Here is a 15,370-nt window from a genome sequence, read left to right on the forward strand (position 1 = left end):
AAAGCAGGTTTAAAACTTGCCCCATTTAAGTCAACAGGGTGCAAATTTTAAAAAGAGGATAACACGGTGTAGGCAACACCGATTTTTGTCGTTGTTCTCTGTACTGACAGCACTCCAAATTTACAAAAAAATTAGTTCTCCTTTAAAGGGATTGTTCACCCAAAATTGAAAATTCTGTCTTCATTTACTCAACCTCATGTTGTTTCAAACATGCATGAGCCTCTTTCTACTGATGAACACAAGAGATATTTTGAAGAATATTGGTAACCAAACAGTTGCTGGTCCCCATTGACTTCCATAGTATTTTTTCCATACTATGGAAGTTCCACACAAGACAGAAACTCATGGAAGTTTGGAAAAACATAAGGGTGAGTAAATGGGTGAACTATCCCTTTAAGCCCTAAGTTATGATCTTATTTAAAGGGACATTGTGTAGGATTTTCTCCCATCTAGCGGTGAAATTGTATTTTGCATTCAAACAAATAGTGCTCTCCAGCGCCTCGCTTGTTCAAATGTGTGTTGCAACTACGGTAGCCGTTATGTACCAAAAAGCTATGACAGGATGTCTTATTATAGCACTTCATCGAGTTTTCCTTCAGGTGAACTGGTTTGTTATTTCAAACAAACTGCAACTTGACACAACGAACAAACGAATGTTACAGTTTTGAACAAACAAAACTTACAACCATGTTTTTAGGGCCTTCTCTACTTTACTCAATAGCTGCTATTCGTCAAAGAGCCTGTTTAACTTTTAACTATAAATGTTCTACTGTCTATATAATAAAGTGCACAACCAAGCAATGAAAAAAAAGCTTGTAATTAAGACCGTAACATTGACTTACCTGTCGAGAAGAAAGCAGGCAACTTCAGTGTCTCTTTTGAAAGCTTTCTCCTGCATTAGCTATCCCGACATTAACCCTTGTTTTTTGTAATCTCCGGTCACATTTCCTTTTACGGTCTATTTTGGACTTTTTCGACGACTCCTTATCCTGTGACTCAGCATTTGTATGGTCCTCCATTATAAATAACCGTGCAGTGCAGCCTTTTAAACTTGCCGGGGCAGTGACAATCGCCTCTTCTCTGCTCCTCCGTTTCTGCTGGTTTCAGTCACGTGACGCTGGCTCTGAACGAAAACGCGTTGTGGAAACACGTTGGCCTAGTACTTTTTGTCCCTCTCTGCTATTATAGTTTTTCAAGATGGCGGAACTACATGGAAGCCTCCGTGGACCTACCCGTCCCATGTATATAAAGATAATAAATTCTTCGTTTACAAGGATAAGTCAGATCATTGGCAGAGGTATTTGTACACCATTGAGGACATATTTATGAATAAAAATATTGATTTTAGATAATAAAATACCTAAAAAGCTACACATTGTCCCTTTAATGGCTACAACATGGTATAGTATAGTAGGCCTACAGACTCTCTATTTGTACAAATTGCTGCACATTCATTTAATTCAGAATTTTGCACACATAAGTTGAAAGGCATTTGCAGGGGTGTGATTCTTCCGGATAAATCAGGAAATCCGTCTTTTCCGACCTGAAAATGACTCTCTCGTAAATCATGCAAATCCGTTATTTTTTATTTAATTTTTTTTGCGGGTTGCGCGGAAAGCACGGTTCGGGTATTGGTAAACATAATGACCGCTCACCGCTGTCAACGTTTTTTGTGCCTCTGATTAATGTCTTCATGTCACTCCGCAAGTAGTCCATTCATTTGTCACGATGGAACTTCATTCAAAGCAGAGCTCCACCAAAGAGCCTGCACTCGTTGCGGAAGGTTATCTAAAGTGTACTAAGAATTTTGGACGTGTGGGGCGAACTATTTCTTTTCTTAGCTGAAGCCAACAACGGGACAGAATAAATGTAAAGAGAGACATAGTGGAGTTCCTATTTTCGTTCTGACAAGTATAATAAATTCTGTAGTCTAGCCCAGTGGTTCTCAACTCCAGTCCTCGTGACCCGCTGCTCTGCACATTTTGTATGTCTCCCTTATTTAACACACCTGAACCAGATCATCAGCTCATTAGGAGAGACTCCATGAACTGAACTGAGTGTGTCAGATAAGAGAGACATACAAAATGTGCAGAAGCAGTGGGTCACGAGGACTGGAGTTGAGAACCACTGGTCTAGCCCTTACATGACCTGGCAAGTGACATTACTCTAAAACGCACACGCATAAAACGTACTCGGTTACCTAACGTAACCTCGGTTCTCTCTAGAAGAGGGAACGAGTATTGCGTAAGTTGCTTACGCTATGGGTAAAGTCATCTTTTCTCGAGATATGAAGCCAAAAAATTATCCTTAATTTTTTTTTTTATTGTCAACGCAGTGCAGCAGCTAGCAGACCTAGAGCGGGCTGTCTAGCGCGCTCATTGGCTGCCCTGCGGCAACTGCAGCAGCCTACCACTGAGCCCTGCATGACGTCGCGCCCTCATGCGTCACAGCCTGCCAGAATGGGGGTGGCTTAGCATATAAAAGTACGGGCTTGGGGGCTGCTTACCTGGTTTTCATCAAGCGCCAAGCATCCACCACATAAGTCCCAGGGGAAACGCCCGGGGGACACAGATAAGTGGGAATAAAGCGGCCAACAGAGTGGTCCAGCACATGTACATAAGCACACAGTAGGGGAATACAGAGCGGCGCAGCCGGTCCGTACTGAGAAAATATCAACCCTTTATAGTGCAGCTCAACCAGGAGAGCTAAATCAAGTGAAGGTAGTCTGCACACAAGCAATCTGGGCAGAACATACACACGACTTAGACTGACAAAAGTTTAGCCTGCAGGGCGGGAACTTCCAGGTTATAGAACCTAACAAATGTAGAGGGGGAGGCCCAGCCTGCCGCCATACAAATGTCATGAATAGAAATCCCACTGGACCAAGCCCACGATGAGGCCATGCCTCTGGTGGAATGAGCCCTGATGCCCAGAGGGCACTGCAGGTCTTTAGACGCGTATGCTGCCGCGATAGCGTCCACTATCCATCTGGACAGACTTTGTTTCGAGGTGGTGAGACCCTTGGTGCGCCCACCAAACGTAACAAAGAGCTGCTCCGAGCGCCAACCGGATGCCGGTAGAGCCGATAGAGAAATGACCTGTGCTCTGAAGGGAGTGCCAATCACCTTGGGGACATAACCATGTCTCGGTTTGAGAATGACTTTAGAGTCATTAGGTCCGAACTCGAGACACGCGGCGTTAACAGATAACGCGTGTAAGTCACCCACGCGTTTGACTGATGACAGGGCTATCAGAAAAACGGTTTTGAGCGAAAGGTATTTCAGATCCACTGTCTTTAAAGGTTCAAAGGGATGCGCTTTCAGGGCCTCCAGGACCAAAGAAAGATCCCAAATAGGAACCGACGGGGGCCGTGGGGGATTCATCCTCCTGGCTCCTCTAAGGAAGCGGATGATGTGCTCGTTCCTTCCTATTGACTGGCCGCGTGTCGACTCTGCGAATGCTACAATAGCCGCAACATATACTTTGAGCGTGGAGGGGACCTGCCCATTTCCAGCAGCTCTTGAAGGAAGCAAAGCACCCACGAGACCCCACAAGTTTGAGGGTCTAGATCTTTGGCGGTGCACCATTTGGTAAACACAGACCATTTAGACACGTATAGCCTTCTCGTAGAAGGAGCTCTAGACTGCGTGATCGTGTTCACAACCCCTTCTGGCAAGGCAACGGGTATCCGTTGATTATCCATGCATGCAGAGACCAACGCTCTGGATGAGGATGCCAAATCGAACCGCCGGCTTGATAGAGGAGATCTCTTCTCAACGGAATCGGCCATGGGGCTAAGTTTGACAGCCGCATCAGCTCTGGGAACCAGACTTGGTTCTCCCATCGCGGGGCTATGAGGAGCACCGAGTGGCGTGCTTCCCTGATTCTCCCGTTTGCTTTGCCGAAAAGGCGCCACAGCAACTGGACTGTCTGAGGATGCAGGGACCATTCTCCCGGCGGAACGTTGTCCCTGGACAGTCTGTCTGGACCATTGTTCAGGTGGCCAGGCACATGCGCGGCTCTCAGCGAGCGCAGTGAGTGCTGAACCCAAACGAGGAGGCGTTCCGCCAGAACGCAGAGATTTCTGGATCTGACACCGCCCTGGTGGTTCACGTCTCCGTCCGCTTCATCCCCTGAGGCGACGGCAGTGAGGGCGGAAGCCGGCAGCTGCGCGTCGGGGAGGGGGGGCGGAGAGGGAGATAGCGAGGCTTGAGGGAAAGGCTCCGGCGAGCACTTAGAGGCCGCATCGGACTCCGGTGGCCTCTGGGAGTGGCGCTTCTTCTTGCGCGGCCCACCAGAGACAGGCGGAGTGACAGCTTCGGCATTGAACATGTCAAGTCGAGCCCGCAGGGTCGACATTGTCAGTTCTTCACAATGGACACAGCCTCCCGCAGACAGAGCGAGGGCTGCATGGTCTCGTCCCAGGCAGAGAGCGCAGATAACATGGCGGTCTCCGATGCTGAGCGGGGCTCTGCAAGAGCCGCAGGAATTGCAAGGCATTTTGAATCAAACGCCTCGTGCTCTTTAGAAAGTGTGCATTGCAGCGGCGAACACACAGCGGAAGCAAAGGATACTGTCGCCGGATAGCGCAGCAGGCACGGATGGCTGAAGGCGTCGAAGACGACCGGCTTCCTCAGATGCTGTCCTTAGCTTGCTAGTCGCTTGCTTCAACGGCGGCGGCTTCTCTCAGGATCCAGCGATGCGGAGAGCTTCGCTGAAGAGATGAAAATCAGGTAAGCAGCCCCCGAGCCCGTCCTTTTATACGCTAAGCCACCCCCATTCTGGCGGGCTGCAGTTGCCACAGGGCAGCCAATGAGCGCGCTAGATAGCTTGCTCTAGGTCTGCTAGCTGCTGGACTACGTTGACAATAAATACAAAAATTAAGGATAATCTTTTGGCTTCATATCTCGAGAAAAGATGACTTTACCCGTAGCGTAAGCAACTTACGCAACACGAGAGAACCTCTCGTAAGAGGACTCCCCCGACATGGTTAGAAAATACTGCCTCTAGAGCCAGCTGCACAACGAGAAAATGTCATAGCATTATCAGAATAGCCTACGGAAGCCCTGAACCGCAACGAAAAAAGAAAGAAAGAAAGAAAGAAATCCATAAAAAATTAATAAAAAAAATCTAGCATTTCGAGATTAAAGTCGAAACATGTCGAGAATAAAGTCAAAACAGTACGAGAATACAGTCTTCTGTAGAAGTTGCGTGTGTGCTTGCCGTTGTTTCATTGCTGCACAGGCATTCATAATGGTGCGCGTCCACTGGCGCAGACTGAGTGTTTCCAATTCATTGCGCGCGCGCGCGCGTGTGTGTGTGTGTGTGCATGTGTAAAGAAATGCGCTTGTTAAGTCGAACTGCCTCGGACATGGATCTACACAAAATAATATTGAACGCCGTATATTTTCCTGCTTTTTTGTCCTTTGCCAATCACACCTATGATTTGTTTGTGCATAGTAAAACATATCTGCAACATTTATCAAGTTCACGGATAATGGTGCGTGCATTATTAATTATTATCTTAATGCAACAAGGACAAAGCATGTAAGCTGTGTTGTTTTTTATTCAGAATGGAATGGATCGCAAATGGATCCGAATGAAGAAACGTAAAAAATAAAAAATAAAAACGTGAACAGTGATGTTCACTGAAAATGAGCAAGAATGAACTTTGGATAGCCTAGGAGGAGTAGGCCTACTACTCTAATATAATAAAACAAGGTTTTAGAATATAGAATATTTTTTAAACAAAATAAATATTTTTAAAGCCTATTATCCTGGCCCTGGTGTGATGTGCGAGTGGAGGAGGCTCATGTCAAGCGCTTGACACGTGACGTGTTGCATTTTGTAACACAAATGCTTGACCAAGGACTCGGCCCAGCCAGAGATTTATAGAATTTATTTAGAGACTATAGAATATTACTGTTGCAGAATATTAATTACAGTTTGAAGTGCATCAGTAGCCGGACTACCAACAGGTCTGTTGACTACCATCAGGAATGTTATTAGCATTCACAATGTACTATATGTTTTAGAAAGAAATGAGTGAAATCTTAAGTTAACGACTCTTCATGGCAGACATTGATGTGTGTGTGTTATTCTAATATAGCTCTTTACTGCAAACACTAACACTGTGGGCCGTTTTGCTTGTTTAAACTGCAAGTAAAGTGCTTAAAATAAATGTAAACCTCTGGGGTTTTTCCAGTTATATTGCTACTTGCTTTGACTTGACCAAAACCTCCTAAGTGTCTTTTAAAAGAAACCATGGCTAGGACTGTAGTCTAAAGCATTCATGAGCTGCAATCATTCAAGCTTATGTAATCTTCCAGTGTTTGCTCATAAATAGGGATGACAGGTAAGAGTCTAGTTCATTGCTCTTTTATTTCTAGATTTGTATTTTGTCTAATTCTTGTGTGATTCTGTTTATCCAGATTTGTTAGCGGTTGTTTATGATCATCATTCATTTACTTCATACTTAACGTTGAGCATTATTCATATTATAAGCTCTAAAATGCTTATATTATGTGAGCATTTGTAAAGTCCCCTTTGTAAAGACTTTAACATCATCAGCTCCTCCTGTGGTTATTAACTTCCTCTGTTCTGACCAACTCAGTGTTTAAATTCTGCTAGAGTTGCTGTTGGTGAAACTGTCCCACTGTGAAGTGTTGCTTTACATGTGTGAGACGTCTGAGACGTGGGTATACTGTTAACCACACTGGCTCAACACACATCTGCTCTGAACACAGTTTATACAGTTCAAATATATCAGATCCAGACTCCTTTATCAACACTACAAATGCTCTGGAAGATCTGGGATGTATTTCTCAAGCACCACTGATTTAACTTCCGCCTCCCTGAACTCCTGGACCACTTTGCTAAAACACTTGAACGAGTCGTTTTCGACCAACTATCTACATTTCTCACACAGAACATCCTCCTGGACAACAACCAGTCTGGCTTCAGAAGCGCCACTAAAGGAGACTTATTAAACACAACTGCAGAGGTTTATTAAGAAAATTATAGCAATCATTCAAACTGAAAAAAGATGCTAAAAACAGGAATGAACAGACAATGCTCGATTATGGAAAAAATCATAATCACGATTATTTTGGACAGTATTGAAATCACGATTATGTAACACGATTATTTCACATGACTTAGGGAACGTGTTGCATTTATTAAAAAGACACGGTAACACTTTACAATAAGGTTCATTAGTTAACATTAGTTAATGTATTAACTAACATGAACTAAGAATGAGAAATACATTTGTTACAGTATTTATTAATCTTTTTTAAAGTTAATTAATAAAAATACAGCTGTTCATTGTTTGTTCATGTTAGTTTACAGTGCATTAACTAATGTTAACAAATACAACCTTTCATTTTAATAACGTATTAGTAAATGGTGAAATTAATATTATCTAAGATTAGTAAATGCTGTAGAAGTATTGTTCATTATTAGTTAATCTTAACAAAGGTAGTTAATGCTAATTAATGAACCTTATTGTAAAGTGTTACCAAAGACACCTTTCAACAATTCTTAAAAAATCGAAATTTGAACATTGATTGTACTTTTTGAACTATTAAAATAAATAATATATAACAGATGGGTCAAAATCACCATAAAGTGCCTTTGAGACTTCACAATTTCCACAAAAAAAGCTGAGATTTTCCATTTAACTTCATATGTGTTGTATTAAGGAGACATTAGGATGTTAGAAATGCATATTGGTCAAGCTCCAGCACTTTTTATAAATTAACTGCAAGCTGACAATATACGAGCAAACCATAAAATATGTCCACCCTGTCATGGACAAACTCATAGTAGAATAAATACATTTTCATTGCATAGTGATTATAAAATGTAGATCTGAGGAAAGAGAATGTGTCCCTTTCCCAACAAAACATTTTAGTTAATGGTAAAAGTATTTTGATAATAATGAAGTACTGCTTAAATATGTATTGCCCAATAAAATATGCGATAGTTGCACATTCTATTCTAAATAAAATCTAACAACAAAGATATTTAGTCAAACTTTAAAACAATACTAACCTGCCCTCATTTGTTTATTAAGAAATCACACACAAGGTTTTGTTAACTTGTTAAAATAATTAGTTTATTTTCATCATAAAAGTTGAAAATGACAGGGTGGACAACAAAGTGACAGGGTGGACAAATGCTTTAATGGGTGAACTAGAACGGGGGAACATTTTAAAAACAACAGGACCTTCAAGAAACCCTTAACCAATATAGACGAAGGAGGGGCCTGGCTCAGGCTGATTTTCAGGAGTTGCAAATGTCCACCCTGTCATGAACCATGTCCACCCTGTCATGTGACAGGGTGGACATTTTTTGGCTAAAGTTAGTATTTAATGAGCACATGGTGTACAGCAGTTAGCAAAGTGATTCACTGTTGAAGCTGACTGTGCACTGTTTAAAATGTATATTTAGAATTTCTGAAAAGTTTTTATATTAATTAATATTTCACAATGACAGGGTGGACATGTTAAGCTTGACAACATGCAACTACAAACACAATATGATGAAAATTAGGAAATATAAGTGTAGATACTTTCTGTGTGTGTTGCAGATGTTTTAACCTCCTGAAGAAAGACCAAATGGGGGAGGGGATGTCACTGAGTACATCAGTTGGTTTCTTAAAGGGGAGTTTACCCCATAATGACAGGGTGGACAGCAATTTCAAGGACACATGCGAACTGCTTAATATTATTATGAAAATAAAATATAAATAATCAAAATGACTTGTTCTCTTACGAGAGGTTCTCTCGTATTGCGTAAGCTAGCTTACGCTGCGGGAAAGTCTCCTTTCTCGAGATACTGAAGCCAAAAATTATCCTTAATTTTTTAAACCTTGTCAACGCAGTGCGGCAGCCTGCAGACCTAGGGCAGGCGAATCGCGTGCCCATTGGCTGCTCTGCGGCAACTGCAGCAGCCTATGGCTGAGCCTTGCGCGTGACGTCGCGTCCAATGAGCGCGCTTGGCGCGCTTAATGCGTCACAGCCCGACATTAGGGGTGTGGCCTAGCGTATATAAGCAAGGAACAGAGGCTGCTTCGCTGATTTCTGTCTCTTCAGCGAAGCTCTTCGCATCGCTGATCTCCGAGGAAGCCGCCGTCGAATCAAGCGACCAGCACGCCGAGGATTTCAGCCTGAGGACGCCGGCCGCTCGCAAATGACGCCGGCCGTTGTTGCAAATGCCTCGCACATCCTGTGGCTCGTGCAGAGCCGCGCTCAGCGACGGAGACCGCCACGTGGTGTGCGCTCTCTGCCTGGGCTTCGACCACGCAGTTCGCGCTCTCTCCGAGGGCGGCTGCGAACAGTGTGAGGAGTTACCGATGTCGACCCTACGGGCTCGACTCGCTAAATTTGAAGAACCTCCACCTTCTCCGGCCACTTCTTCCGGGCCACGTAAGAAGAAACGTCGCTCCTAAAGGGCGCCGGAACTGGACGCTACAGCTGAGTGCTCGCCGGAACCTCTCCCGCGAGCCTCGCTCTCTCCTTCCCCCCCACCCTTCACCGACGCGCAGCGGCCGGCCTCTGCCCGCACTGCTGTCGTCCTGGGGGATGATGCAGATGATGCCGCTGACAGCTGCTCTCTGCTCGCGTCTGACAGCGAGGAGTGGTCGGGCTCTCACCGCTCCGCCCCCTCGACTTTGGAGTCTTCCAGATCCCGCGCTAGTGTTGACGCGGAGCTTCTCCGCCTCCTCACTCAAGCGGTCGAGAGAATGGGACTGGATTGGTCCCCACCCAAGGAGCCGGAGCCCAATCGCCTTGACGGGTGTTTTCTACCTAGCCGCCGCCCTGCGCCTGCCTCTAGGTCAGCACCCTTCCTGCCTGAGCTCCACGCCGAGCTCTCTAAATCCTGGAACGCTCCGTTCTCCACCAGACTCCGCTCGCCAGTCTCCTCGGCTCTCTCCCAGGTGGACGGAGCCGCCGAGAACGGCTATAACGGTATCCCCGCCGTTGAGGATGCTGTGGCAACACACCTTTGCCCGCCGTCTGCTAGATGGCGCTCAAAGTCTGCCCTGCCGTCTAAAGCCTGCAGGACCACCTCAGCTCTCGCCGGCCGCGCTTTCGCCGCCTCCGGCCAGGCTGCTTCCGCCCTGCACTCAATGGCCATTCTTCAGATCCTTCAAGCCGACCTCCTCCGTGAACTGGACGAGAAGGGCTCGGATCAGTCTGCCTTAACCGATCTGCGCAGCGCTACGGATCTTGCGCTACGCGCTACCAAGACCGCTGCTCAAGCCATCGGCAGATCCATGGCCGCGCTCACCGTCATCGACAGACACCTTTGGTTGACGCTCGCGGACATGAGTGAGTCAGAGCGCGCTGTATTTCTGAACGCACCACTCTCGCCCACCGGCCTCTTTGGCCCTGCGGTCAGCGGAATTGTGGAGCGGTTCTCTGAAGTGCAGAAGGCGTCACAGGCGATGAACCTCTTCCTGCCCCGCCGTCCGAGCCCAGCCACAGGCCGCCCTCAAACTCAGCCTCCTGTGCGCAGCTCTAACCAGCGCTCTTCCAGGCCTCCCAGCGCTTCGCAGCGACGCCAGGGCAGTCGCCCCAGGTCGCGCTCGACCAGCCGTCACAGACCGCCGCCCCCACGGGGCCCGCGGCCCAAGATCGCGTTGAAGCCCGAGCCCGCGAAGTCCTCCTAGCATCCGCAAGGAGGAAAAGATGGTTGAGTCCCGCTACGGCCGGACCGCCATCAAAACGTACAGCTCTGTCAGTCCCCTATGTTCAGGCTACTGCAGCAGCACACACCGCAGCCAACGAGCCAGTATTAACACTCGCTCGCCTGCACACAAACGCCGTTTTCACGGCGACCCAGATAAATCTCAAAAAGAGTATAAGTGCTTTAAGTGTAGAAAATGTGCCCACACCCATGTGCTCACTGCTTCACACAAGTACAATCCCCATGGTAACGCGCCCAGAGCGCTCTCTCATAAAGCGGCCTCTCACCGCTCGAGTACTAAATGTAGTAAATGTGCCCACACTTCCGTGCTCACACCTACTCGCTGCTCGCTCTGTCACTCAGTTACCTCAAGTTGCTACGGCTCAAGCCGCAGGGGTATTAAGTGTAGAAAAAGTGCCCACTCCCGTGTGCTCACTGCCTCACACAGACCAGGTTCCCATGGCAACGCGTCCAGAGCGCTATCTCTTAAAGCGGAAACTTTCCGCTCGAGCATCAAGTGTAAAAAATGTGCCCACAGCCTTGTGCTCACACCTGCCCACTACCCGCTCTGCCAGACAGGTTGCAAACCTCATAAAGCCCCCAAACACTGGCCGTGTCATAAGTGTAAATCCTGCGCCAGCTCACGAGCACGCGCACCCACTTTCAGACACCATAATCCCCACGCCGCTCTCGCGCCTGGGTTATTTGACAGCAGTTCACGCTCCATCGTCCGAGATCGAGCTACTAAAATCTGCACAGTCGGCCAGCCCTGTTCTTCTGCCCTCGTGTCCGAGCATCGGCGGCGCACGCGCCGCCCCATCTTCTCTGATACAGGTTCCCCATCCCGCGCAACGCGGCGATCTGAACCCAGAGACCATTCGACCCCTAGCTATGCATGCAAAGGCATGGGAGGCTATTCAGGGCGCGTCAGAATGGGTGCTCAACACCATAAGACACGGTTATGCGCTCCAATTTGCTCGTCGCCCTCCGCGTTTTCTAGCGCAGACGGAAACGAAAGTGAGTTTGGAAACAGCACATCTGCTTCAAGCAGAAATAGCAAAGCTGCTGCGAAAAGGGGCCATAGAACAGGTTCATCCTTCCTTGAGCGAGTCAGGCTTTTACAGCCGTTACTTCCTCGTTCCCAAGAAGGACGGAGCATTAAGGCCTATTTTAGATCTGAGACATCTGAACAAGGCTCTCATGAGACGGCCGTTCAGGATGATTACAACCAGACAGATCCTTGCGCAAATTCGCCCAGGAGACTGGTTTATCTCTCTCGATCTGAAAGACGCGTATTTCCAGATCCAGATAACTCCCCGTCACAGGCCATTCTTGAGATTCGCCTTCGACGGTCGAGCTTATCAATACACAGTCCTGCCGTTCGGCCTGTCTTTAGCACCCCGTACATTTACGAAATGCATGGACACGGCTCTCGCTCCCCTGAGGAGTCAGGGAATGCGAATTCTGAACTATCTGGACGATTGGCTCGTTCTAGCGCAGTCAGAGACAGAACTTGTGTCTCACAGAACAGCGCTACTCGACCACCTGGAGGGTCTGGGTCTAGCGGTCAACTGGACCAAGAGCTCGCTCTCGCCCCGGCAGTCGATTTCCTTTCTCGGAATAGAACTAGACTCGGTGGCGATGACGGCCAGATTGTCGGAGCAGCGCGCGCGCCGCATCCAGCGCCTCGCTGCATCCTTCAAGGAAGGCAACCGGGTTCCCCTGAAAGCATTTCAGCGTATTCTGGGGCATATGGCCTCAGCTGCAGCAGTGCTTCAGCTGGGTTTACTGCGCATGCGCCCGCTTCAACGCTGGCTGAGAACGCGCGTATCTCATCGAGCCTGGGCGACCGGCGGCTCGCTAATCAGAGTGACTCAGGTCTGTGTCTCAGCCCTGCAGCCCTGGCTAGCAGCCGAATGGTATCACACGGGAGTGAATATGGGAGTGGTTTCACACCGGAAAGTTGTCTCAACAGACGCGTCCAACCTAGGTTGGGGAGCGCTCTTCGAAGGCAGACCGGTCTATGGCCACTGGTCAGACCAGGAGAATCTCCTACACATAAACTGTCTAGAGATGCTCGCGGTCGAGAAAGCGCTCATGCACTTCCTCCCATTCCTCCATGGTCACCATGTTCTAGTCCGCACGGACAACACTTCAGTAGTGGCCTATGTGAACCGCCAGGGCGGTGTCAGATCAAAGCAGCTCTGCGCCCTGACGGAACGCCTCCTCGTATGGGCTCAGCACTCTCTGCGCTCTCTGAGAGCATCGCATGTGCCTGGCCATCTGAACGAGGGCCCCGACAGACTGTCCAGGGACAACGTTCCCCCTGGGGAGTGGTCTCTACACCCCCAAACAGTCCAGTCGCTGTGGCGCCGCTTTGGCAGAGCGAAAGTCGACCTCTTTGCGTCAAAAGACAACGCACACTGCCCAGTATTCTTTTCAAAGAGCGAGGACGCGCTGGCCCAGTCTTGGCCCAGCGGCCCGCTATATGCGTTTCCACCGGTCTCTCTGCTGCCTCAGGTCATCGAGAGAGTCAGGAAAGCGCGCCACACAGTGCTCCTCATAGCCCCGTTCTGGGAGAACCAAGCTTGGTTCCCGGAACTCATACAATTGGCAGACTCAGCCCCCTGGCCGATTCCGGTGCGGAGAGACCTTCTCTCTCAAGCCCGCGGCTCGATTTGGCATCCCCACCCAGAGCACTGGTCTCTGCATGCGTGGAGCCTCAACAATTACATGCTGATCTACCAGAAGGGGTGATGAACACGATCATACAATCTAGAGCCCCCTCCACGAGGCGGCTCTACACGTCTAAATGGTCGGTGTTTAACAAATGGTGCACTACCAGAGGGCTCAATCCACAGACATGTGGGGTCTCGCAAGTATTGTGCTTCCTTCAAGAGCTACTGGACGCGGGCAGGTCCCCCTCCACGCTCAAAGTCTATGTCGCGGCCATTTCAGCGCTCTCTGTCTCAGAGCCGGGCCGCGCATTAGGAAGGAACGAGTTTGTCATCCGCTTCCTTAGAGGAGCGAGGAGGATGAACCCCCCGCGACCCCCTTCGGTTCCTATGTGGGATCCTTCACTGGTCTTAGACGCACTGAAAGCACATCCCTTTGAACCCTTAGAAACTGTGGATATGAAATACCTCACGCTCAAAACCGTTTTTCTGATAGCACTGTCTTCAGTAAAACGTGTGGGAGACCTTCACGCGTTATCCACTAACGCTGCGTGCCTCGAGTTCGGACCCAATGACTCTAAAGTTATTCTCAGACCGAGGTATGGGTACGTCCCCAAAATTTTGGGCACTCCCTTCAGAGCGCAGGTCATTCCCTTTCAGCCCTGCCGAATGCTGGTTGCGAGGCAGATAGTAATCTCCTCTGCCCAGTTAGGGCGCTGAGAAGCTATATTTCACGCTCCGCCGCCTTCAGGCGTTCAGAGCAGCTCTTTGTTTCGTTTGGTGGGCGCACCAAGGGTCTCGCCGCCTCGAAACACACCCTGTCCAGATGGATAGTTGATGCTATCGCAGCTGCTTACGCATCTAAAAACCTGCAGTGCCCCTTGGGCATTCGGGCGCACTCCACCAGAGGCATGGCCTCATCGTGGGCGTGGTCCAGTGGGATTCCCATTCATGACATTTGTGCAGCGGCAGGCTGGGCCTCCCCCTCCACATTTGTTAAGTTTTACAACCTGGAAGTTCCCGCTTTGCAGGCCAAAGTGTTATCAGTCTAAGTCTCGCGTAAGCCAGCCCACTGTCTGTGCGCGGGCTACGCTGCTGATTTAGCTCTACTGGTTGAGCTACACTATGTGGGAAGTGTTAGTTGGACCGGCTGTGCCGCTCCCTGCCCCATATTATGTGCTTGTGTACTGTGGTATCTTGGCCGCCCAGCTCCGCTTCGCGTTCCCTGGGCTCCCCATGGGATTCATTCAGGATGCTGGGCAAGCGCACGGCGTTGACAAGGGTGTTCCCGCAGCGTAAGCTAGCTTACGCAATACGAGAGAACCTCTCGTAAGAGAACGTACTCGGTTACTAACGTAACCTCTGTTCTCTCTAGAGAGGGAACGAGTATTGCGTAACCCGCCGTGCTCTCGCCATGAGCTCATTTCGCTTCATGCGACAGAAACCAGCGAAGCAGCCTCTGTTCCTTGCTTATATACGCTAGGCCACACCCCTAATGTCGGGCTGTGACGCATTAAGCGCGCCAAGCGCGCTCATTGGACGTGACGTCACGCGCAAGGCTCAGCCATAGGCTGCTGCAGTTGCCGCAGAGCAGCCAATGGGCACGCGATTCGCCTGCCCTAGGTCTGCAGGCTGCCGCACTGCGTTGACAAGGTTTAAAAAATTAAGGATAATTTTTGGCTTCAGTATCTCGAGAAAGGAGACTTTCCCGCAGCGTAAGCTAGCTTACGCAATACTCGTTCCCTCTCTAGAGAGAACAGAGGTTACGTTAGTAACCGAGTACGTTTTATTAAATAACTTGCTGAGGACAATAAGTACATTAAAAAAGTATTATAATTTTATGTAATTTAACCACTTTTTACACTCACTGAAGTTAGCTGAGCAGCGTGCGGGACATGCCAAAATCACATACATCCAATCAAAGAAAATGGTATAAAATCAGAAAAACACATTTCAAGAGACGTATCATTGTTCTTGTATGTGTGTAAGTGTTTGGCCAT

General features: G+C 48.5%; 1 protein-coding gene across 4 annotated transcripts in view; it reads left to right on the plus strand.

Annotated features, from left to right (window-relative positions):
• The window catches only part of LOC311301404 (uncharacterized protein), a 222,389-nt gene that overhangs the window by 78,327 nt on the left and 128,692 nt on the right, over positions 1 to 15,370 (plus strand). The gene's annotated exons all lie outside the window — the stretch shown is intronic.

The sequence above is a fragment of the Rutilus rutilus genome (assembly GCF_951802725.1).
Source record: "Rutilus rutilus genome assembly, chromosome: 1".
NCBI classification, from domain to species: Eukaryota; Metazoa; Chordata; class Actinopteri; order Cypriniformes; family Leuciscidae; genus Rutilus; species Rutilus rutilus.